This window comes from Zootoca vivipara, chromosome 8, assembly GCF_965207765.1.
Source record: "Zootoca vivipara chromosome 8, rZooViv2.hap1.1, whole genome shotgun sequence".
Taxonomy (NCBI): Eukaryota; Metazoa; Chordata; class Lepidosauria; order Squamata; family Lacertidae; genus Zootoca; species Zootoca vivipara.
In genome coordinates this window covers 68,126,280-68,149,831 of record NC_142591.1, presented here as the reverse complement: position 1 = coordinate 68,149,831, position 23,552 = coordinate 68,126,280, and the positions used below count along the sequence as shown (strand labels likewise).

Genomic DNA, 23,552 nt, shown 5'->3' with positions numbered 1-23,552 from the left:
ACAAACAAACACCATGCAATTACAGTAAAAGTTACATTTCTCTGTCAATTAACCCATTTATTTCAAAGCAGCCCCAGTCTACTGTGCTTTGGGATTAGGTGGTTTGTTGATTAGTAATATTCAGCATGTTCCTGTTCTTAGTATTGATTTGCATTGTAAGGAAATGCTTCTTCCTGCAGGCAGCAGAGGACATGGCTACTTCTGAGTTTTGTGCTGTAGAGCAAAGAGAAGGAAGCAGGAATGGTTCTAGCAATGCTGGGTGTCTTATGGGATAATTACAAGGTGCACTATCTGACTATGTTAAAGGCAATTTTGTGAACCTCGGCTATAAAATGGATGGTAAATCAAGGTTTCTAGACCTGATGGTTTGTTCGTTCATTCATGCACTGCATTTATAGTCTACGTTTTCTCCCAAGAAGCTCAAGCTGATGTACTGTACATGGTTTGCCCTCTCCTCATTTGACCTCCACAAAAACCCTGTGAGGTAGATTAAGCTGAGAGGCAGTGGCTAGCCAGGGTCACCCACTGAGCTTATTGGCTGAGTAGCGATTTGAACCCAGGTCTCCCAGGTCCTAGTCCAACGCTCTAACCACTATACCACACTGGCTCCCAATCCTTCAGGACTCCCCAGGTTTCCTTCACAACACACTATGACTACCCATCAGTCTTCTCCCCCTCTTCCTTCTATTATTCTGCAGATTTCTAAAATTCCTTAAATACTGAAACAGTGATGATAAAAAGCATTCATATCAAACCACATTATGTTTACAAAATGCAGATTTACATAAGTGGCATACATAGGCTTTACGTCATTTTTTAGTTTCTCTGTGGAATTTCCTAGGACAGCTTAGTGAATACACTAAGTTCCAGGTATAAGATCACTGGCGGTCTCTATGTTTCATCCTGAAGCTTAGTAGCAGGATTCTTTTTTTAGCCAATGGAAGCTTATGTTATAGCCCGTCTTAGCAGTGACCCTTAGCAGTGACGAAACAGAAGAGAAGAGCACCCAGAGATAATGGGAAGAGTTATTAGTGCAAGGGTGTATTTGGGTCATCCGTATTTTGAAAACAGAACTGCAACAATATACAGTGGCACCTCTACTTACGAATAACTCTACTTACGAATGTTTCTACTTATGAATGGAGCTCCGTCCGCCATCTTGGATGCGGTTTAGATAGGATTTTTTCTACTTACGAATTTTTAGATAGGGTTGCTTCTACTTACGATTTTTTTCTCCCAATGCATTCCTATGGGATTCGACTTACAATTTTTTTCGACTTACAAATGTGCGTTCGGAACGCATTAAATTCATAAGTAGAGGTACCACTGTATCTCTAACATGGCCAGTTCATCAGTATTCCAAAATATATATATATGAGTTTCTAGGTCACTAGTCTTCAACTGGTGTGTTCGGACACACACGTCTGAACTGACTATAAGGTGGCTCAATTCCTAGTCTCCAGAGGGAGGGAAAATAGTAAAAAGAGTGGAAGAGAAGTATATACATTCCATGGCATCAAAGCAACTCCACCAATGACAGAGCAGCAGGAAGGGGATAGCCTAGAAGCAGAGGGAAATTTGCTTTTAGCGCGTAAGATGTGCACTTTAAAAAAAATGCAAACAAAACTAATTGGAACTCGAAAGATGCTAAAATGCTAGGTATCAATGTACAAATGTTTTTGTCATAAAATTAAATGCATGGACTCATGATATTGGCTTGTTTGTTTTTGTCCTGCTAATCACACACTGACATATTTTAGGGTTTATCATCTGTAAAATATTTCCAGCAGTTGGGCTTTGGGCTTTAGTTTGCAGGTGAGAATTTGGAGTTTCGTTGACTATTATATGAAATTTAAAACAAAGATTATAGTTTTTTCATCTGTAATGTTTTACTTTTGCAAAAAAAGAAAAGAAAGCAGGTTTTAATAGTTAAAAGTCCAAATCTGTTTAATGGCACAGTATATCTTGAGGTGTTGGGCAATACCTTTTGCTACTCACAACTAGAGACAGGTTAGCTCAAATTAGATTGAGTAAGAAAACAAAGGAGCCCACTTCTGTTTTTTATGATACCAAAATGAAGAATCCATTAAAAAGAAAGAAAGAAAGAACTGTGAAGAAATATGCCCAAACATTTTCAATTCAAAAATGAACAGTATAAGAACTCTTAAGGGCACTGTGGCAAAAAATTCTCAGATCTACAACAGAAAGTAATTTAATCCCTGCATGGAAACCAAATACCCCATAGTCTGAGACACTGTCTCTTTCTAAAGCTAAGAATTACAATGTACAATGTCAGGCACACACATCAGGAAAGCTAAAAACAGCTTTTACTGTTTTTCGCTGATGGATATCTTTATAGATTGCCTTTGAACTATGAGTTGAACCAAGATGGTTTTCAAACAAGCAAACTTATTGAGGAAAAATGCTGTGGCTTTGAAGACAAAGAATATTTTGCCTACAACACATGCACAGTATTTATACTTGAACATAGGGAAACTGAAAGACTGGAGAGATGTAGGTAATTTTAACTGATGCGCCTGAGCCAAAATTAACTGAACTATTTCCTTTGGAGGAATTATAAGAATTTAATAAAAGTATAATAAAAGCCCACCGTAAATCAAGATCTGCAGATATTAAGCAAGTCCAGAAACACATTCTATTGTCATAGTAGCTAATCTTAACCCAATAATTCATTGCATTAAAAGCAGTATACAAGTTAACACGATTATGCCGGGGGCTTTGCTGTTAATTTCTGTCTGCTGTGTCAGGCTAACCAAACCAAGCTGATCAATTAATCATAAAAAGTCATTTGAGCTGTACCAGCAAGTACCTTCCTATCAAAGTTGATTTTTACTTAACACCTTAGTACAAAGCAATATCACTCTCAATGCTATAAAAATTATTATTATTAGAATTTATACAATTTCAAAACAGTTCTGAATAATTTGAAAAGAAATGCCAGAAATAATAGGATGGAGATAGAAGAAAGCTGGAACTCTGCAAGCAAACAACCCCCTTTCAGAAAGCATAATTAAGATTTTAAAACGTGAGATATTTGTGACCATTATCTGAAGCATCAATTGAAAGATGATGCAAAATCTTATCTTCATGATCTACAAGTGGCTGCTCTAATATAAGGGAATTCATGATTGCTTAGAGCAGTGCTGCGATGCGGGTGGCGCTGTGGTCTAAACCACTGAGCCTAGGGCTTGTTGATCGGAAGGTCAGCAGTTCGAATCCCCATGATGGGGTGAGCTCCCGTTGTTCGGTCCCAGCTCCTGCCCACCTAGCAGTTCGAAAGCACGTCAAGTGCAAGCAGATAAATAGGTACTGTTCCGGCAGGAAGGTAAACAGCGTTTCCGTGCACTGCTCTGGTTCGCCAGAAGCGGCTTAGTCATGCTGGCCACATGACCCGGAAGCTGTCTGCAGACAAACGCCGGCTCCTTTGGTCTATAGAGCGAGATGAGCGCACAACCCCAGAGTCGTCCATGACTGGACCTAACGATCAGGGGTACTTTTACCTTTACCTTTAGAGCAGAGCTAGCAGTGCAGCAGGGGGACTAATGAACTGGAGACTTGTGCTTGTAGACTATTTTCTTCCTGGCTATTTTTACTGCTGAAGAGCTGAAGAGCGTTTTAGGCTTGCATGTATCCTCCAGCCCAATCCAATAGTAGTAGCAGCAGAATGTGTGGGAAGAGGGGATTTCCTTCCACTCTTAAGCTTCTCAGTTTCTCCACATGCATTATGGGTACTGGCCAATGTCATGGAACTGAATAAGTTGTGAGGTTTATTACTGCATACCTGTCAACTGTCCTGGAAAAAAGGGACATCTCATTAATTTTTTTCTCACAAAAGGACAGCAACCCAAATGGTCACTGCTATTTTGGGACGCATTCTCGCCCCAGAAAAAGCACGTTTTTCAGAACAACGATCTTGCACGGCACCCCAGCTTTCTCCTTTATAGCTGTACAGTGGTACCTCGATTTAAGTACATAATTGGTTCTGGAAGTCTGCCTTCCCTAGGACAGGTTTGTTATACAGGTTGTTATCCTGAAGCATACTTAACCTGAAGCAAACTTTCCCATTGAAAGTAATGGAAAGTGGATTAATCCGTTCCAGACAGGTCCGCGGAGTACTTAAACTGAAAATACTCAAACCGAAGCGTACTTAAACCAAGGTCAGGGCCGGCTCTAGGGGTAGGCCGGGGGCCGCCGCGCAGCAGCCGTGCTGCGCCCTGCGCCCGCCCACCAGCCTCAACAAGAAACGGGGCAGAGCGGGGGCGCCGGAGCGATCTCCGCACCACGGCACCCGGCATGGTTGAGACGGCCCTGACCAAGGTATGACTGTACAGTATAACAAACCTGTCCTAGGGAAGGCGTTTGGAGAACTGCTTCAACTAAAGATCTTAAGAGACAAGGGAGTTGCTATAGGATTTAAAGTGGTATAGTGATTCTAGTGCCAAACTAGAACCTGGGAGACTGGACTTCAAATCCCCACTTGGGTCATGAACCTCACTGAGTGACCTTGGGTTGGTCACAGTCTCTCAGCCTAACCTGCCTAACATTGTTATGGAGATTAAATGGGAAGGGGGAGATCCAGGTATACCACCTTCAGCTCGTTGGCGGAAAAGTGGGATATAAATGTGATGTCATTAAGACCTTGCTCCAGGTAACCCTGTCTTCAAATGTTAGGCAGGTGATTGCACCTTTTTGTGAAACTCCCTTCAACTTTGCCTGGTGCCATCATTACTATCTCTCAAGTACTGCAGCAGAATTCATCCTTTTTTAAACAATATTAATGCTGCCAATGTTATTTCACCAGATCTCTGGACTATTACGGCGTGTCTTTTCATAGATTTAGCCAGTGTTGTTCATCTTTTGTGAGCTTTTTTGTTTGTTTCTTTGTAAGCTTCCTTCAGCATAATTTTAGTAAAAATGTGTGACATATGTTTTTCTAAAGAAACACATATTGCATTGTATTAAAATGCTGTCTGTTGTTTTTAAGAAGATGCACAATAGTTTTCACTAAAACAGTGCCCAAGGTTTAGAGAAATTAAATGCAACAGTACAATTCTGAGATACACAAAAAATGAAGAACAATTGGTGGGGGTGAAACTATAAATGATAGAGGACAGAAGGGTCTTTTTTGTTATGGTTCCTACTCAATGAAATTCCCTTCCTAAAATATGGCTGGCTCCATAAGAAAAGGTTAAAAATCCATCTATTTTCTCTTGCTTTTAAATTTAAAGCTTTTATTGTATAGGTTGCTGCTGGATGTAGGGGGAAGAAGAGTGTTGGCATAATTGAACTTCATTGTATTAGGCTTATTCAAGCTGGCAGAGTAGTTACCCTGAAGTACAGCTTATAAATCTTAAAGATAAATACTATTATGTTTTGAATTGCCAGTTTAAAATGTTTGATTTTGATGAAAGTGTATAGGTTTTTAATACGAGCCACCCTGGGAAAGCTATGGTCTTAAAATGTGACTTAGCTGTATCTAACATAAAATGCTGCTAATATTGTTTTACTAGCTCTTTGGCCACCTCATGAGAAGAGAAGAATCCTTGGAAAAGACCCTGATGTTGGGAAAGATTGAGGGCACTAGGAGAAGGGGACGACAGAGGACGAGATGGTTGGACAGTGTTCTCAAAGCTACGAACATGAGTTTGACCAAACTGCGGGAGGCAGTGCAAGACAGGAGTGCCTGGCGTGCTCTGGTCCATGGGGTCACGAAGAGTTGGACACGACTAAACCAGTGTTTCCCAACCTTGTGCCTCCAGCTGTTTTTGGACTACAACTCCCATCATCCCTAGCTAGCAAGACCAGTGGTCAGGAATGATGGGAATTGTAGTCTCAAAACATCTGGAGGCACAAGGTTGGGAAACACTGGACTAAACGACTAAACCACAACAGCTCTCGGGAATAATATCACCTGCCCTTTATAGTCCCCACCCCCAATTGTTGTTCAACTTCCATATGCATAAGAGTTAAATGTGAAATAAATGAATAGATTATAATAGGGGAGGAATATATGAAGTCGTATCCCATGCATGTTTGCCTGAAAGTAAATCAATAAATTAACTGAGAGTAGGTGTGCATAGCGCTGCAAACCTCAAATCCAAAATCCAGAGTAGCATTGCTGAACTTGCTGAACTGAAACAGCTATTTCTATTCAGTCACTGAAGAAAATGATACTTTGTTTTCTTCCCTAATAATGAACTTAAGAACAACTTTAACTCATCCTTTTGTTAACTATAGCAGCTGCAATGTATCACTTGTCCATGTTGACATACTCTACATAGATTTTGTCATTTCATCTGAAATTAATGCACAATGCACCTTGGGATTCAGTTATCACTGCAAAGCCAGACAACGGACTGGATTAAGTTTGCAGTGGCGATATCTGTACACGACATTCTCCAATTACACAACAGTAGCGTACCAAATGGGCAAAACATGCTATTTGTTTTCATGATGTCAAATACATACGGTTGGATCCAGCCTTACTTCCAAGAAAGTGGGCTTAGCATTGCATCATTAGTCATGCTTATATGACCTTTGACACCTAAGACGTGTGTTTTCAGGGGCCACCGTATTCCTGTGACTGTACTTCATTTTAACTGTTTTTAATTCTGGGTTTGAAATTGTTGCATCCTGCCCTGGGATCTGCAGGTGAAAGGCAGGCGATACATCATTATCATTAGCGAATTATCCCAAGGCAGGCAAAGGAAACCAAACTCTTCCTTAGGCAACTAGGAAATTGTGAAAATAATTCTTCCTGCTCCCCTAAATTGGAATCAACCAAAGACCATAATCCCACTCATTATGAAATCTTCCGTTTTAATCTCTCAATGGCCAGAAGCAGCCCAAGCCATCACAAGATCTTCTCAAGATTTCAGAAATGTCCTTTATCAGTCTGCCACCCACTAACCCACTCACTTCCAAAGGAACTAGGCAAGAGGAACCAAATCCCCTCGGTCTGGCCTCCTTTCATCTGACAGGGTTTTCCACTGGTACGAGGGATCTCTTTTATTTAGCAAAAATAAAAATAAAAAATACAGACTTTTTTATTACAATTAATATAATAACATAGAAACACTCCAATGATGAATCCTTAATAAACCAAATCCTGTTCACTAAACCCATTTTGACACATACCCCTTTTATTCGGACCAGTGACAAGGAACTTTTTCCAGCTTGAGGGCCATATTCCCTTGCATATAACCTTCTGGGGGCCACATACCACCCATGAGAACAGCCGTCAAAACTGGGCAGGGCCAAAGCAACGTACACACCCCATTCACAAATTCCCCACCATTCATATACATCAGCACACATCCCATTCATCTTCTTACTTAAATGCACTCAGCACAAATAATCACAGTACTGGCATTGGCTCATCTACAATTTAGCTTGAAAACTTTTCAGCTGATATATCTGATGCAAACCTTCATGTTGCATCCATTAGGATGTTTGTCTCTCAGAAGCTTCCATAGTCTGTGTGATGGGCACAATTCTTAGAATGCTCATGGGGGAGATAGGAAAAGTGGAAGGTGTTAAAGTTAGCAAAGTGTGCTCTGCTCTGGCCTGGCATGTCCCCTTGTTAAAAACAAGCTACGAAATTCTAGTTCACAGCATTACAAAAGTCAGCCGTTTTTATCTACTGAAAATTTCCAGCCATGAGCAACCCTGCAGGGGGTGACGTTTGCTTTTGACAACACACTTCCACAAACTATCATGAACGCAATGTGAATATAGTAGAGGGAGAGTACTTTTATTTTAAGACAAACCAAATCTCTGAACTGAAAAAGACTTGAAGACAAAAATAGCTCACTATTCTGTTTATCCAAAGAATTGTTACAAAAGTAACAGAGATACAACACACAGTAGTCATCCGACATGGATGTGGACTACTTTCAATGGTATCGTTTCGCCATCATTGCAATTTTCTGATGAAGACATTCACCATGCTCATCACTAACTATACCACAGTTCTAGTTACAGGTAGGTAGCCGTGTTGGTCTGCCTTAGTCGAAACAAAACAAAACAAAAAAATTCCTTCCAGTAGTCCTTAGAGACCAACTAAGTTTGTCATTTGGTATGAGCTTTCGTGTGCATGCACACTTCTTCAGATACAGTGGTGCCTCAACTTACGAATTTAATCCGTTCCGAAGGCACTTTCGTAGGTTGAAAAATTCGTAAGTCGAAAAACACCATTGGAAACGCGATTTCCCATAGGAATGCATTGGAAACGGAAAAATTCGTAAGTTGAAGCAACCCTATCTTAAAATTTTCATCCTCAGAAATAGCCTGTCTACTCAGCCTTTGCTCACTCAGTTTCACAATGATTTCTGCTTCCCTGCAGTGACTAATATCAATACCCACGGACTTTCAAAGTCCTCCTTCAGGGGTTCATAAGCATTTAATGTGTGTTAAGAAAACACATAGGGGTGCAAGGAGAATGAGCATGATAGCATCTCCTCCCTGCCTTCTCCACCCTCCGCAAGTTCATCCACGAGCAGGAAGGGAGATCCATGTTTTAGGGGAAAGCAGGGTTACTTAAGCCTCCTTGCATCAGAACCTTACTCTCCAACTCATGGAGTGTGACAAAAGCAATGAGCGCATGGCACTCATGTACTTGTGCCCACAGCCTGCCCCCCCAAAAAAACAATTCCTTGACACAGAGTGCATTAGCCTGAAGAGGAATCAACTCAGGTTTTGATTTCAGAAAAGCCATTCTTTTTTTTATATTACCATGTTTATCATTGCAACAGGGAAGGTTTACTTGCAATTGGAGGAGCCAGCAGGGATTGTGTTAAATTAGGCGGTTCTATTTCACTATAAAAGCATTAACTAAAGTGGCTTTTCTTGGAAATTAATTGTGAGAAATGTTGGCACCTTGAGGCCTTTGTCTCTAGATACATAAGTTTCCATAAATCTTTCATTCAACAGAAAACACATTGTTGGTGGAAAAAATGAAGGGCCTAGCTAATTTAATGTAAAAGCTATATAATTATATACCAATAGATGTGTTTTGCCATTAGTGGCAAACATTTTAATGGGTGGGGAAGAATTCTCATACAGGAAATAAACCTACATCTTAGGTCAGAAGCATTTCTATTCCCATCTTTCCATCATCCAGAAAATGAAAGCTTTGTGTCCGCCACCAAGCAAAAACAAAAAGCCAGTGGTTCAAGCAAGGCAGGCATCCCCAAACTCGGTCCTCCAAATGTTTTTGTCCTACAACTCCCATGATCCCTAGCTAACAGGACCAGTGGTCAGGGATGATGGGAATTGTAGTCTCAAAACATCTGGAGGGCCGAGTTTGAGGAAGCCTGTCTTAGGTCATACCACTCCAGGTTGTGGGGGTGGCACAGCTCACCTGACTGAATGCATGACCACATGCAAAAATGATCCCTCTGCTCCGAAATGCAGATCAGGAGGAAAGTTTCTTATCTATCATGTCTGACTCCTAAAGCGGTATCATACCATTTGAAACAGCCGTGTCTATCCCAAAGAATCATTGGGTATGTTACTTTGTTGGGGGTTCTGGGAGTTGTTAAGAGAGCTCTATTCCTCTCACAAAGCTACAATTCCCACGGTGGTTTAACAAACAATCCCTCTTCCTAGGATATGTTTGATGAGATGCTTTAATGGGCTGCAACACACACCTACCCCCTTCAAGCTACCTGGAGCACTGGAGACCAGTTCCTGTGACAGAGATTGCAACAGCCCATAGCTCCCTTTCACCCGGGTAAAGGTAAAGGTAAAGGGGCCCCTGACCATCAGGTCCAGTCGTGTCCGACTCTGGGATTGCGGCGCTCATCTCGCTCTATAGGCCGAGGGAGCCGGCATTTGTCCGCAGACAGCTTCCGGGTCATGTGGCCAGCATGACAAAGCTGCTTCTGGCGAACCAGGGCAGCGCATAGAAACACCGTTTAGCGGTCCATATTTATCTACTTGCACTTTGATGTGCTTTCGAACTGCTAGGTGGGCAGAAGCAGGGACCGAGCAACGGGAGCTCACCCTGTTGCAGGGATTAGAACCGCCGACCTTCTGATCAGCAAGCCCTAGACTCTGTGGTTTAACCCACAGCGCCACCTGGGTCCCTTCACCCAGTTACAAACTGTAATAATACAGATGCAGTTACTGTTGGAAATAAATCAAGGCGACCTTCTTAGAAAAAGAAGTCTGGTTGTTTTGTATTTAAGTCATCCAATCCACAGCTCCATTTTTTCAAACCAGTACTAGGAATGCTCTATAATAAATAGTTATAGAGCGCTAATGCCCCCTTATTTACTTTTTTTTAAAAAAAGAAACATTGTGATAATGAAACTAAAATAATGGTTTAATGCAAAGGAGTGTGTGTAGAGCTTCACTCAAAATGAAAGCGTTCATAGAAGCAGAAAAATCAGAGTTAGGTTTGACAGACTGTGTAGGAGGAAACCTATGCATGAGCAAGATTTTCGCAGGTAATTGGCACCTGAAATATCAGCTATTCTCTCATATGAACAGACGACTTACCTATTATCAAAATCAAGTTCAAATGAGTAAGAGCAATACTAGTGTAGTAGCTAAACATTCCCATGGGGGTGAGTGAATCTATTGAGAACATAAATTTTTTTTATTGTTTCCAGGGCAGCTAGATTTAAAGTGCCATGACACCCTGGATTGCAACCTGCAAAAGCAATTTTTATTCATTAAGGTTTATGAAGACTTCAGTTTCCATAGGGCAGCACAACCAGCAAGCTAATTGAAAGAGGATTTAAGGGGGGCTGTTAACTCTTTAAGAGTCAACATAGTGCCTGTTACAGTGGTACCTCTGGTTGCGGACACGATCTGTTCCGAAAAGTCTGCAACGAAAGTGGAGCTTCTGCACATGTGCGAAGAGCGCAGAACGCTTCTGTGCGTACAGCGAAACCCGGAAGTAAACACTTCTGGGTTTGCTGCGTTCACAAACTGAAAAGATTCAACCTGAAGTGGACACAACATGAGGTATGACTGTATTGTATTATTTTATGAGAAGCATCCATTTAACCTGCCAGAATCACGTACCTTCACCTAATTTAGGAACATTACTGAAACTGTTGCACCCATGCCTCTTTTTCCATTAAAGAGGACACAATTTTCTTCTTGTTCATGGTAAAGGACCCCTGGACAGTTAAGTCCAGTCAAACTTGACTATAGGGTGTGGCGCTCATCTTGCTTCAGGCTGAGGGAGCCGCCGTTTGTCCGCAGACAACTTTCCGAGTCATGTGGCCAACATGACTAAACCACTTCTGGTGCAATAGAACACCGTGACGAGTGCCAGAGCGCACTCAAAAGCCAGAGGTGCTGCGTCTTCTAAGTTCTCAAGTCCAGGAGGTAATAAGATGGCCTGTAATGTACGGACCTGCACTCCCCTGGAAGGAGCAGGTTCATAGCTTGTGGGTGTTCCTGGATCCAACATTGGCACTTAAGGCTCAGGTGGCCTCAGTGGCTCGGACTGGCCATTTCCAGCTACAGTCGCTTTTGGACAGAGATGCTTAGGACATGGTACCCCATCGCTCTGGTAACTTCAAGATTCAATTGTGGTTTTTTTGCAATGCGCTCTATGTGGGGCTGCCACATAAGATGATTCGGAAACATCAACTGACTCAATATACAAAGAGCAGATTGCTGGTTAGGGTTGTCTTTAGAACCCTGTTTTTAAAAAGCCGATTATTAAGTTTTCAGAGCTAACTTTCAGGCCCAACTGAAGGTGCTCATGCAAGTGCTTAGTGCCCTAAATGACTTTGGCTTCAAATATCTGAGATACTGCCTCCTTCCCTGTGCAGAGAGCTCTGGTGGAGCAGCTGCAGGCATTTGTGGGGGATGCAGATTCTTTAGAGTTTAGATCAAGCATCCCCAAACTTCGGCCCTTCAGATGTTTTGGACTACAATTCCCACCTTCCCTGACCATTGGTCCTGCTAGCTAGGGATCATGGGAGTTGTAGGCCAAAACATCTGGAGGGCCGCAATTTGGGGATGCCTGGTTTAGATCCATTCAAATCTGTGTTCATGGAACTGAGTCGGCCTTGGTTGAACTGCTGGATGTGCTTTGCAGAGAGTAGGATGGGGGACTGCTACCTTGCTTCTGCTTCTTGATCTCTCATCAACGGTTGATACCGTTGACCATGGTATCCTCCTGGACTGGTTCCAGGAAATGGGAATTAGGTGCACTGGATTACAGTGGTTCCAATCCTACCTTCAGGAGCAAGCCCCAAGAGTAGCATTTGGATAGTACATTTTGGCCCCCTGGCGACTACACTACGGAGTGCCGCGGGGGACAATCTTATCTCTGGTGCTATTTCATATCTACATGAAGTCTTTAGGGACGGTCGTTTAGACGCTTCAGGGTGAGGTGCCATCAGTATACTATCTTGGTTAGATAAGCCTACCCAGATGCTTAGAAAGTTTAGGTAATTTTAATCTGTTTTAGTATTTTAACTTTTGTATGCTTTAAAGCAGGTGTTCCCAGACTACGGCCGCCGGGCCGGATGCGGCCCAATTGGCCTCCCAATCTGGCCCGCGACGACCCCCGCCGCCCGCTGCCGCCGCCCGCTCTTACGGCACACAGCGCAGCGGCGATATTCCAAATCGGAAAAAAATCGCCGAAAATCCTTTGTGCGCATGCGTATGGGCCTCTCCCGACCCAGAAGAGGTCATTTCCAGTGCACTTCCGGGTCGGGGGAGGCCCATACGCATGCGCACAAGCGATTTTTGGCGATTTTTTCGACCGGGAAGCGCGCCAGTGCGCCAGTAAGTGTGTGTGCGCATGCGCACGGGCGCGCACTCCCCCGCCCTCCAGCCCGCCGCGCGGTCGGCGCGGCGGGTACCGGCCCAAAGCCCGGTAAGTCTGGGGACCCCTGCTTTAAAGTATTGGCTGTGAATTTTTCTTGATGTTATCGCTTTCTTTTTTTTGCAAACCGCTTTGATGTTGTTTTCATTCCTACTTTTAGTTACGTCTTTCATGTGTTTTTTATTTTATTTTGTAATTTCATATTGTGTACTGCCCTGAGATCTACAGAGTAGAGGGCAATATACAAATTTAATAAATAAAATAATTCAACATTAATTAGCTGGCTTTTGAGATTTTTATGGGCAAAGAGTAGGCAAGTGAGGGAAGGATTCTCTCATTTCAAAAAATCTAGTGTTACCTAGCTCAGCTATTTTATTCTCCTTAGGGGCGGAAATATATTCAATCAGACTCTGAAATTGACACCGATTAATACAAAGTGGATGTGTTTATAGATATAGTTGGGGCCTCCAAAACTGATGAAGCATGTGAAATTTCTAATTCACCACTATTATTACAAGTGGGACCTACAACAACATACTGCATTCTTAAGTGCCTACTTTCCAACTTCTTCTATTCCAGGGATACTCTATTCAATTACTGCCTTCTGTATGGTTTCCAATCCCCCCTACCACCTTTAGTCAGCATTGCATTGCAGGGGGTTGGACTAGATGACCCTTGGGGTCCCTTCCAACTCTATGATTATATTCCCACTAAACATGCCCAGTCTGCACTTGGCCCGCATTGGGATTCCTGAGCACTGAGGACTGATCTTCTTCCTTTTCTTTTTGCATTTCTATAAATCTTCTGGTTCCGCCCAAGCCTGGTGGCACCCCATTCTCATTTTCACTCCACAACGACCAACACCCTGAAAACTGAGATCAGATTAACTTATAACATGTTGATAACTAGTTGACCTCTCATCTAAAAAAAAACAACTTACCAGGCCAAATTTGATTTGCTTCAGCATTGGAATTGCATCATATACCTCTCAGGCTATTCTCCAGGTTCCAGCAGATTGCCCACCAATGTGATGACCACAATGTGTCTAAATATCCCAGAGAACTGGCGGTAGGGGGGCAAAGTGCCTCTGTCAATGCAAGCCGGGCCGTCAGTCTCTGCATTTCACGAGGATGTTTCCACGCTTCAACGCTGTCTCCAAGTGAAGCACATACACAGAGCCCCATGAGTGAAGCACAGAGCCACGCTTAGAAATGCCACTGGGATAGGAAGTTAAAATAATAAAGTTAATCTGCCTACAACTTCAAAGTCTGAGAAGCGAGTCAAGATATCCCCCCTCGAGTGTGACCTCTGCCACTATTCTTCCATAGAGCTCAAAGGCAGGAACTGGGAGCTGAAGCAAATCTCCCATGTGCAGTTTACGCACTTTCCTATGCATGTTCCCATGTGGGAATTCCGTGTTCTGGTACAACATCAGAATGTGACAGAGGCATGAGCTCTATTAAATGTAGCTCCTGTAAATCCAAAAACGCTCAATATAAGCACCTGCTTATAGGAGGAGCAAGTGCACTGAATAAGCCGGAGATCTCAAGTACAGGTAGGACTGGATGAAGCAGAACAATTGGGAGTTCCAAACAGGCATTTCTTCTTAAGGCACACTCCTAGCAAAGCAGCAAACGGAAAATCCTGCAATTCTCTTTACAAAGAGCACATCACCATTAAATTGCTCTTTAATGAGACAGATACTTTAAACATTACACACACAAAAACCAAACATATTTCAAAGGTAAAAAGAGGATCCACCTCATTTTAAACCAGACATGTCATTCTTAATCAAAGACAACCACATTTTATAAAGAGCCTGTCAACCTTAGTTACTAAGTAATTACAGTCCAACAACAAGGGGGAAAAGCTTAATTTGCCTGGATAATGTATGCTATTTAATGTGATGCTGTATATCCGTTGAATGTTAATACTTTTTTTTTTTAAGTTAAATGTTACCATCCCACGGCTAGAGTTGGAAAACATATTTAACAGTTAATTAATCATGCTGTTACCACTATTAAATATGCAATGTTTATTTCCTGGCTGAAACAGCTCCATTTCATTACACTGACAAGCAAAGTGATGAGTTAATAAGTATACTTCGACCCTCTCCCTGAACAAATTAGAAAAATATATTAAGTCATCCCCTCTGAAAGTTTCAGGTTAACTCACCACCCACGTTGATGTGCTTATACCCTCCCACACATATATGTATGTATGTGTAATATATTTACAGTGATACCTTGGTTTGCATACATTTTGGATTACAAACACGTCAAACCCGGAAGTGCATGTCCTGGTTTGCAACCCTTTTTTCAGATTACGACCCTTTATTATTATTATTGCGGACAAAAAAAAGTGGAGGCCCCATTGGTGAAAGTGCGCCTTGAGTTACAACCTGTTTTGGTTTACAAACGGACCTCTAGAACGGATTATGGTTGTAAACCAAGGTACCACTGTATACCTATTTCTCTCTTCTGCCAACCACTGCCCCCAGGTATCTGTTAATCTTATGCAGCGAAAACAATGAGACTTATGGCATCCTAAAGACTAAAAATTGAGTTGCAGCATAAGCTTTCGCAGGCTACAAGCCACTTCCTCAGGTGCATTATCCTGTGTTGCAGGTATACTGTCAACATACTGTACACATATTTTTTTGTAACTTCATTCAAATTCAAAGAGCTGTTTAATCCATCTTTCACTGTGCCATGGGTGACATCATGTTTGGCCTCTTCCCACCGGAGTTTACTTCTCCCAAACAGCTTCAGTGCATTAATGATGTTAAAAGTCTGCCTTCAGTAATGACAGCTACGGCACAATAGCATCACTGGTGTAGTCATCTCAGCAGATATGCATATTTCAAGAGGCTGCTCAGTGGAGAAAGAATGAGCCCGGTGCAGGAGTGCATTTCCAGTGGCAGAGCAAGGCACAGAAGCAAAGCAGCCTCACTCCGGGGGAACAGCAAAATAACCAAGGGACCGCTTCAGATGGCAAATGAATTAGGATTCAAAAAAAGAAAAGACGAAACCACCACCACCACCACCACCCCCCAAAAAAAATTCTTGCAGAAAGCTGGAGCATGCTAATTTCTTCTTAAGGGAATTAGGCTGGTTTGTGAATGGCAGCGTTGGCTGAATATTAAGGGAGGAATGAGGGAAGGCAGACAGCACCTGCATGCTCTCTTATTCGTTGGGGGGGGGGGAACCTTGACATTTCCCCAAGAAAGCCATGAGAGAAAAACCCATGGCAGTGGAACACATGCTGCTGCCTATGTCTCACCAAAAGGCTTTCCAGACACCCACAGCCTGGCAGAGATGTGCAAAAATAAACAAACGCCAAACCTCTGAGCCAAAATCAGAAGCTTCCTCATGCACACCACCTCTGCAGTCCCAGCCTGACTCCCAAACCCATCCTTGGAAGCACTGCTGACACACAGGTACATTAAGCAGGGGGCTGCCACGCTCACTTCCCTGCAAAGAAAGGCAAAAAGCCGGCACCTCTGTGAGCCCATCCAGGTTGTGCTGGTGTTTAGAAACATTTAAGAAAAAGTGCAGGGCTGCTGATCTATACACTGCAGTGCCTGGGTAGCAGTGTCAGTAATTCGTCCCTGCCTTTCACCCCTAATTCTCTTGGTGCACATGTGTGGGTTTGTGGGTTTAAACCAGCTTCAGCCTCCAAAACGGGGAGAGAGAAAGAGCGCACAAGGACAAGAGCCATCACATTGCAAACGCCCCTTTCTCTCCAACCTGGCCCCCTCGGTCAACATCTCACCACTCAACCAGACTGACTCTTCCCTTTAATGCCTAGCAAGTTCCCACTGCCCAAGCCTTCAATTCAGATCAGCACCATTAATCCGTTTCACCCCCCCCCTTCAGTCCCAGGTTCTAATCCTGGCCCATTCTGCTTCTGCCCCGATTCTCCCCTTGGCCCGCCGTCCTACATCCCTCCCTCTGCCCCTTTCCCCTTAAGAGTCCCATCTCTCTCTCTCTCTCTCCTTCCGTCCTGAGTCCCCTCCATCCCTTCTTCCCTTCCTCCAGGCAGGAAAGGAAAGGACGGCGGCAGGATAGGGAGTTTTCTCCTCTTCCTCCCTGACAAAATAATATATATATATATATTCAAGCCCAGACTTGAAAGAAATTATCAACCCCGCGCCACCGTCGCAAGGCACCGTCAGGAAGGACGCTCCGAGCGAGCGCCCCTGTCCCGAAGAAGCAGGAAGCAGCCGGGGCATTGCTGCGCCCTGCGGATTGGAGAGCTGGCGGCCAGTCCCCGTCCATTGCACCCCAGCGCCGGGAGCTTCGGGGACTGCAGGGCATCAGGAAGGCAGGATGGAGGGACCCTGAAGAAGCAGAGAAGAAACTTACTTGCCAGGAGGAAAGAGCCGGCTGCGCTCGCCGCGGCTGCTTCACTGCGTCCCGCAGAGCATGGCGCAATCGCTCGCTCCCTCGCTAGCCGGGCGCCGCCAGCCAGTCAGAGCGAGCGCGCGAGCACACGGCGGGCCGGCTCCTTCGCGGCGAATGGGATGAGCCGAGCGCGCAGCCGGGGCTCCGGAGCCGCCGAGCAACATTCAGGCATGCTCAGTCGGCTGACCTTCTCGGTGTGGGAAGTACCACTGCGGGAGGAAGACGGGGAGGGAGGGGGGAGAGGAGGAGTAGAGGCGAAATGGATGCTACCACCAGAGAGAGAGAGAGAGAGGCGAGCTAAAAATAGACGCAGGCGAAGATGGGTGGGAGGAGAACGAGAACAGCTGGAGCTTAAAGAGGCAGGAGCCGGTCTAAAGGAGCGCGTCTCTCTCTCTCTCTCTCTCTCTCTCTCTCTCTCTCTCTCTCTCTCTCTCTCTCTCTCTCTCTCTCTCTCTCTCTCTCTCTCTCTCACACACACACACACACACACACACACACACACACAGCCACGGCCCATGGGGGGTGCTACAAATGGGACACTCACAACGACCTCGTGCATTGGTGCTGCAAGTTAGGGAAATTGTGCTTAAATCGAATAATACCCTCCCTCTCTTTCTCTGTTGCACAATATATGTATGAGGTACGTTTTTTATTTACATTGCAATGTAGTAGAAGCAAAATTCCAAGTATGGTTGATACTTGGCCAATAAATTAATCTGTTCTGTTCTGTTCTATTCTATTCTATTCTATTCGATCTTTCCTCCCCTTATTTAAACAGAAAAGGGGCTTCAGAGGCCATAGGTATTTCCTACTAACAAGATGCATTAGTATTAAGTATTAGCAGCTCACTAGAACGTCTGAAGCTCAGTCAGCTTCACAGGCACATAGCAAGCTGCCTAGTCACACTGTCGGGGCATCGATCCCAATATTGTCTGCACTGACTGGCAGAGGCTCTCCAGGGTTGGGGATTGAACCCCAGGACATTGTGCATGCAAAGTAGATGCACTCGTGCTTTGCTACACAGTTGTCACGGCACAGTTAATCCCCTGCCTTTGCTCGCATTCAGGCAAGGTTTGAATTGTGCTTAATACCCCAGTCTTAAACCTCTTACATGGAAGGAACGGCCTTTGCAAATCATGAGCTTTTTGGTGCAGATGTCGTTCATTTGTCTGAACGGGCAACCTTTCTCAGCTGAGATATTTTGGTCATTGGGAATTGCGATTCCAACCCTCTCCCTAACTCACTAGCATTTCGCGAATGTCACAGGCCCATAACAGGTGGTGATGGTGATGCTGCTGCAGCATAGATCTCTGTGGGGTGCTATTATTATTTGTTGAATTTGTTAAGTTGCTTTTATCTTGTCCAGGGCAACCCAAAGCAACTTGAAACCAGTGGCGGCGCTTCATGCTCCGGCACGGGGGGGGGGGCAGAAAGCAGGTGGGCGTGGCACACATCCTGGGGGCATGGCTCCCAGTGCGGGGGGGGCAGCCGCAATGGCACCCCACCCGGATTGTGCTGCCGGGAGCAGTGCGCTCCCCCCACCCCGCACTCCTCTTCCTCCACCAGTGCTTGAAACCAACCAACCAACCAACAAAACCCTTCACATAGATACATTAAAACTAAGGGGAGAAAGAAATTCATTTAAAAAACCACCCTCTGCTTCTCATGGCCACCCTGACCCCAGGTAACAATGGCACAGAAAGTGGGGCCTCTGGATGTTCACTGTGTATCAGGTGCACAAGATGGAGCCAGCCAAAGGATCACGGCCCCATGCTAGGAACTAGCTCTATAACAGTGCTCCATAAACACCAAATTGTAGACACCGGTCACACTCTGCAAACTGCAAAGTCCAGTGGACTACTGCTACTACTATCCTCTTGAGATGCCTCTATAACATAGGCCTAATCTTAGCTTCATCTGCCCAAAGATGTCCTAAGATAGGTGATCCAGCTGAATGACCTCCTAGAGTTCCTTCCATTGCTGAGAATATAAGGCAACCCTGCAGATCAGGCCCACTGCCCATCTAGTCTTGCATTCTGTCCAACCAAATGCCTGTGAGAAGCCCACCAGCTGGACATGAGCCCAACAGCACTCTTTCCGCCAGATTCCCAGCAACTGGTATCCAGAGGCATGTCTCTTGACCGTGGAAGTAGAATATAATAACCACAGCTAGTAACCACTGATAATGTGATACTGTGATAAGAGTTATTTAGAGCTTTTCTTCTAGGAAAAAAAGGTGCTGGTACTATATACCTTTGAGTACCCCCAGGGGCGGAAAGCATTGAAGTTTATGCCCCGCTTGGGTGCTTCCAGGAGGCAACTGGCTGGCCACCTTCAGAACAGATTGTGGACTAGATGCACCTGATCCAGCAGGGCTATTCTGTTGTGATTGTAACCAGGAAAGCCACTTCAACTAAAGCATCTATGACAGATGGTCATTCAGTCTCTGCTTGAAAACCTCCAATGATGGAGAGTCCACAACCTCCCGAGGGAGTCTGTTCTACTGTTGAACAGCTCTTACTGCCAGAAAGTTCTTCCTAATGTTTAGCTGGAATCTCCTTTCTTGTAACTTAAAGCCATTCGTTCGAGTCCTACCCTCCAGAGCAGGATTAAACAAGCTTTCTCAGTCTTCCACGTGACAGCCCTTTAGATACCTGAAGATGGCTATCATACGTATCCTCTCAGTCTCCCCTTCTCCAGGCTAAACATACCTAGCTGCTTCAACTGTTCCTTATAAAGCTTGGTTTCCAGACCCTTGAACATCTTGGTCACCCTCCTCTGCACACATCCTTCTTGTCAACATCCTTCTTAAATGGTGCTGCCCAAAACTGGACACAGGGCTCCAGGTGTGGTCTGACCAAGGCAGAATAGAGTGATACTATTACTTCCTTTAACTGGGACTTGTTGATGCAGCCTAGAATAACATTAGCTTTTTTTTTGCTGCTGCATCACACTGTGGACTCATTGTAGTTCACTAAGACCCCAGATCCTTTTCACATGTACTACTTGTGGGATTGGAATACTGGGGCAGACAAGTCACAACAGTTCCTAGGGTGTCCACTAAGAGGAACTCACCTGGAGGGACACCTGACTAAGCTCAGTTCCTGTTCCTCCAGATATGCAGATGAGATGGATTAGCAGGCAGAGGAAAAAGCCCCTAGCCAGCAGCCATTCTCTCTCTTAGCCATTTCTCCTTCAATGGGAATGCATCTCCAGAGAATCTACAATTAGGATGGTTCTCCCTCTTGGCCTGCTGCCAAGAGAGAGACCAGATGGAGCCTTACTTTACCAAGTAGTCTCCACATGTATATATTTGTAACTTTTCTACGTAAGCCTGCCTTTCTGAGATTATGCTGTTAACTCAGGATGTCATGTGAGTAAACTCTATCTTATTCTAATACTATTGCGTCGTGTATTTCTTTTAAGAGGGAAAAGGGGGATTTGCCAGGAAGTATAATATTGAAGTATAATATTGTTGCAGAGGTTCTAACAAACCTAACGCTCACGCTTTGCTGCGCACAAAAGGGGAATGTCACTCTGCTGATATTGGAAGCTTGCTAACACAAGCTTGGATAGGATCTATCTAATAATATATCCTAATCCACATCCCTAACATTCCCACACTACTGGTAAGTCAGGTGTCCCCCATCTTCGCTTGAGACATGAACACTGGTTTGGCTACATTGCTTTGGAATATCCATTATATTTGGGAGGTTTACTGATTGCTCTCTGCAGATGAACCACAATTGCTAGGAAATGTTTTGAAAGGGGACTGCCCTTTTGGAGGACGATACATGTGCTTAAGTCCTGCTTTCAGGCTTCCGAGTTGACTACTGTGAAAACGGGATGCTTGACTAGATAGGTCATTGGCATGATCCAGGAGGCTCTTCTCGTGTTCTTTCTGCCTCTACCTTTGTCTTGGGACAAGGTCCTTAAAGCTGTGTGCATAAACAGCAGGGTTTTTTTTGAGAAAGGCAGGTAGAGAACAGAGTTGAGCGAGTGCTGGAAGCATCAAAGGGTGCAAACTCTTCCCTGCCAGACCTGATGTGGGAGTAGCAGACTTTGGAGTGTTTAAACCAGGCATCCCCAAACTGCGGCCCTCCAGATGTTTTGGCCTACAACTCCCATGATCCCTAACTAACAGGACCAGTGTTCAGGGATGATGGGAATTGTAGTCCAAAACATCTGGAGGGCCGAAGTTTGGGGGTGCCTGGTTTAAACTGTGTGTGGTTTGTACATTTGTAAATAACAGAAAATATTACAAAATGTCAGAAGCCTCCTGTGACCTTCTTCCAAAGGACACAAGCCTGGTGAATACTGAACCCTGAAGCTTCTTACTACTCAGAGAACTGGGGAACTCATAACAACAGACTTAGCTTCATCAGCCCAAGAGTTGCTGTGTTTCTGCATAACTGGAAAAAGCACTTTCTCTTGGGTGTCCATCACAGTCCTTGAAATCTACTGGAAATGCTCTTGCAAACAGCATCTGTGTACCAAGTCAGGCCTCACCAAGGACATGTAGAGTGGCATTTTCAATGTTAACTCCCAGATCACAGAACACTTTCTTTTCTAAGCTCATATGGATAACCCCCATGCCCTTGGTATACTTCCACAACAAGTCATTTTGGTAAGAGCTGTTTTTAATGGCCAGAGACAAGAGGAATGGCTTGTATTTTTAGTTAATTGCAGTTTAAATTGCAACATTTTGTGGTTTGGGTTTTATTTATTGATGCACTGTGCTGCCTTTTGAGCACTGGGTCAGCAGCTTTCTGATTCCAGAAAGAACAGAACAATTATTCACCATCAGAGCATGGATAGAATACTAAGGCATGCTTGCAACCAACAGGACACAGAAGGAAATCCAGGTTCAGGTCTGACCTGCTCTCTTTGTTAAAAGTATCAAGGAGTGATGTGATGCAAAAGACGTTTCTTTTGCTTGCTACCCTGAAAAGAGGTGCTTCCAATCTGGGTAGACTATGCTAAGGTAGAGGGAGAAATCTCTTGGTATGAAGGAGCTTGCCTATGTTATCTTATAATAGCTCTGAGATGGCAGTAAAGTTTTCGTTTTCTAGATGCCCCAAAGTCACCTTTCAGATCTCTTGTACGCTGAACAAAGAAGTCACTTCAAAATCACCCTTGAAATGCTGCAATGAAATTATTGGGCTTTCAAGCTAGACTCCAATCATCCCATTTCATTGTTCACGGAGGACATGATGGGCGCATCACGAAGTACCTGAAAATTGAGCCTATTCTCAGTTTCCTTCCGAAAGTCTAGAGTCTAGACATTGCAAAGCTGTGTGCTCTGGTGTAGCATATTGAGTTCTACCTGGAAAGTTTTGGTTGACAAGGGTTTGAAGATTTTTTTGGGGGGGGGGGTATCTAGTTGGCAAGTAAACTGCTGTGGGTTGGAGCTGCTGCTTTGGGAACTGTATTGCCTTTACTGTAATGTTTTCAGCACCTGCTAAAAGCTTTATTAACTAATTGCTTTTAAAACTACTGGTTTTCATCACAGTTTATGCCTATTTGTTTCCAAAGTTTAATCTTGTCTGTATTTTTTACTGAATATACAATATAGTTATATGTAAACCACTTGTGTTTTTGTTGATTGAGCAGTATATAAATCTTGTTAAATAAACAAATGGACCATGGAATAGTTCTGTGCTTTCCTAATAGCATTCATGGCCATAGGATGAATTGATGCATTTAGCCAGCTTTTAAAAGGGGATGGAGCCATACAGCCTTGGTAGCTATATGAAACCTCCAGTTTCATAGGCAGCATAGCACCAAATACCCTTTTGGTGGAAAAGCAAAAGCAGAAGAGGACTAGTGCCTTCATCCTCTATTTGAGGATTTCCTAGGGGCATGTGCTTCAGGAAGAAGGATGCTTCTTTCAGACTAGATGGATTCCTGGACATGCTCTTAGCTAGCACTGTTTCTATTCATGTGTGCCCCACTCTGTCAACCCATACATTTGGTAATGAATGTATATTTCTAAAGGCTACACAAGTCTTCAGTGCACTTTCTCACACAAGGGAACGGTTATTGATCTGAAGATTTCTACCTTTTTTTTTTTAAAAAAAAAAAAGCCTATTTCTTTCCAGGCAGTATTCTAGCAAAAACAACACAATGCTAAACTATCTTTAAATGTCAGAGGCATAGCTGAGCAAGTCTCTGGCAGCAAGAACAGCCCTATGGCTCCTTAAATACATACACATTTATTGTGGCATAAGCATTCTTGGATCAGAGCTCCATCTAATTTCAAATGTTCATGCTGGGCATTATGTAGCCAAATCAGTACCACCCTGCTGTTGGGTGTCAGCAGGCAG

General features: G+C 43.9%; 1 protein-coding gene across 10 annotated transcripts in view; it reads right to left on the bottom strand.

Annotated features, from left to right (window-relative positions):
• Window positions 1–17,424, bottom strand: part of OXR1 (oxidation resistance 1) — a 232,497-nt gene extending 215,073 nt beyond the window's left edge. For 6 of the 10 annotated variants that reach the window (XM_035125763.3, XM_035125765.3, XM_088675825.1 and 3 more), the window contains exon 1: window positions 17,188–17,367. The gene's annotated coding sequence lies outside the window, so the exon portion shown is untranslated. Of the gene's footprint in view, window positions 1–17,187 lie in introns of all 10 variants that reach the window. The other 4 variants (XM_035125767.3, XM_088675819.1, XM_088675826.1 and 1 more) reach the window with 1 other exon arrangement.
• Between the last annotated feature and the right edge of the window lie 6,128 nt (window positions 17,425–23,552).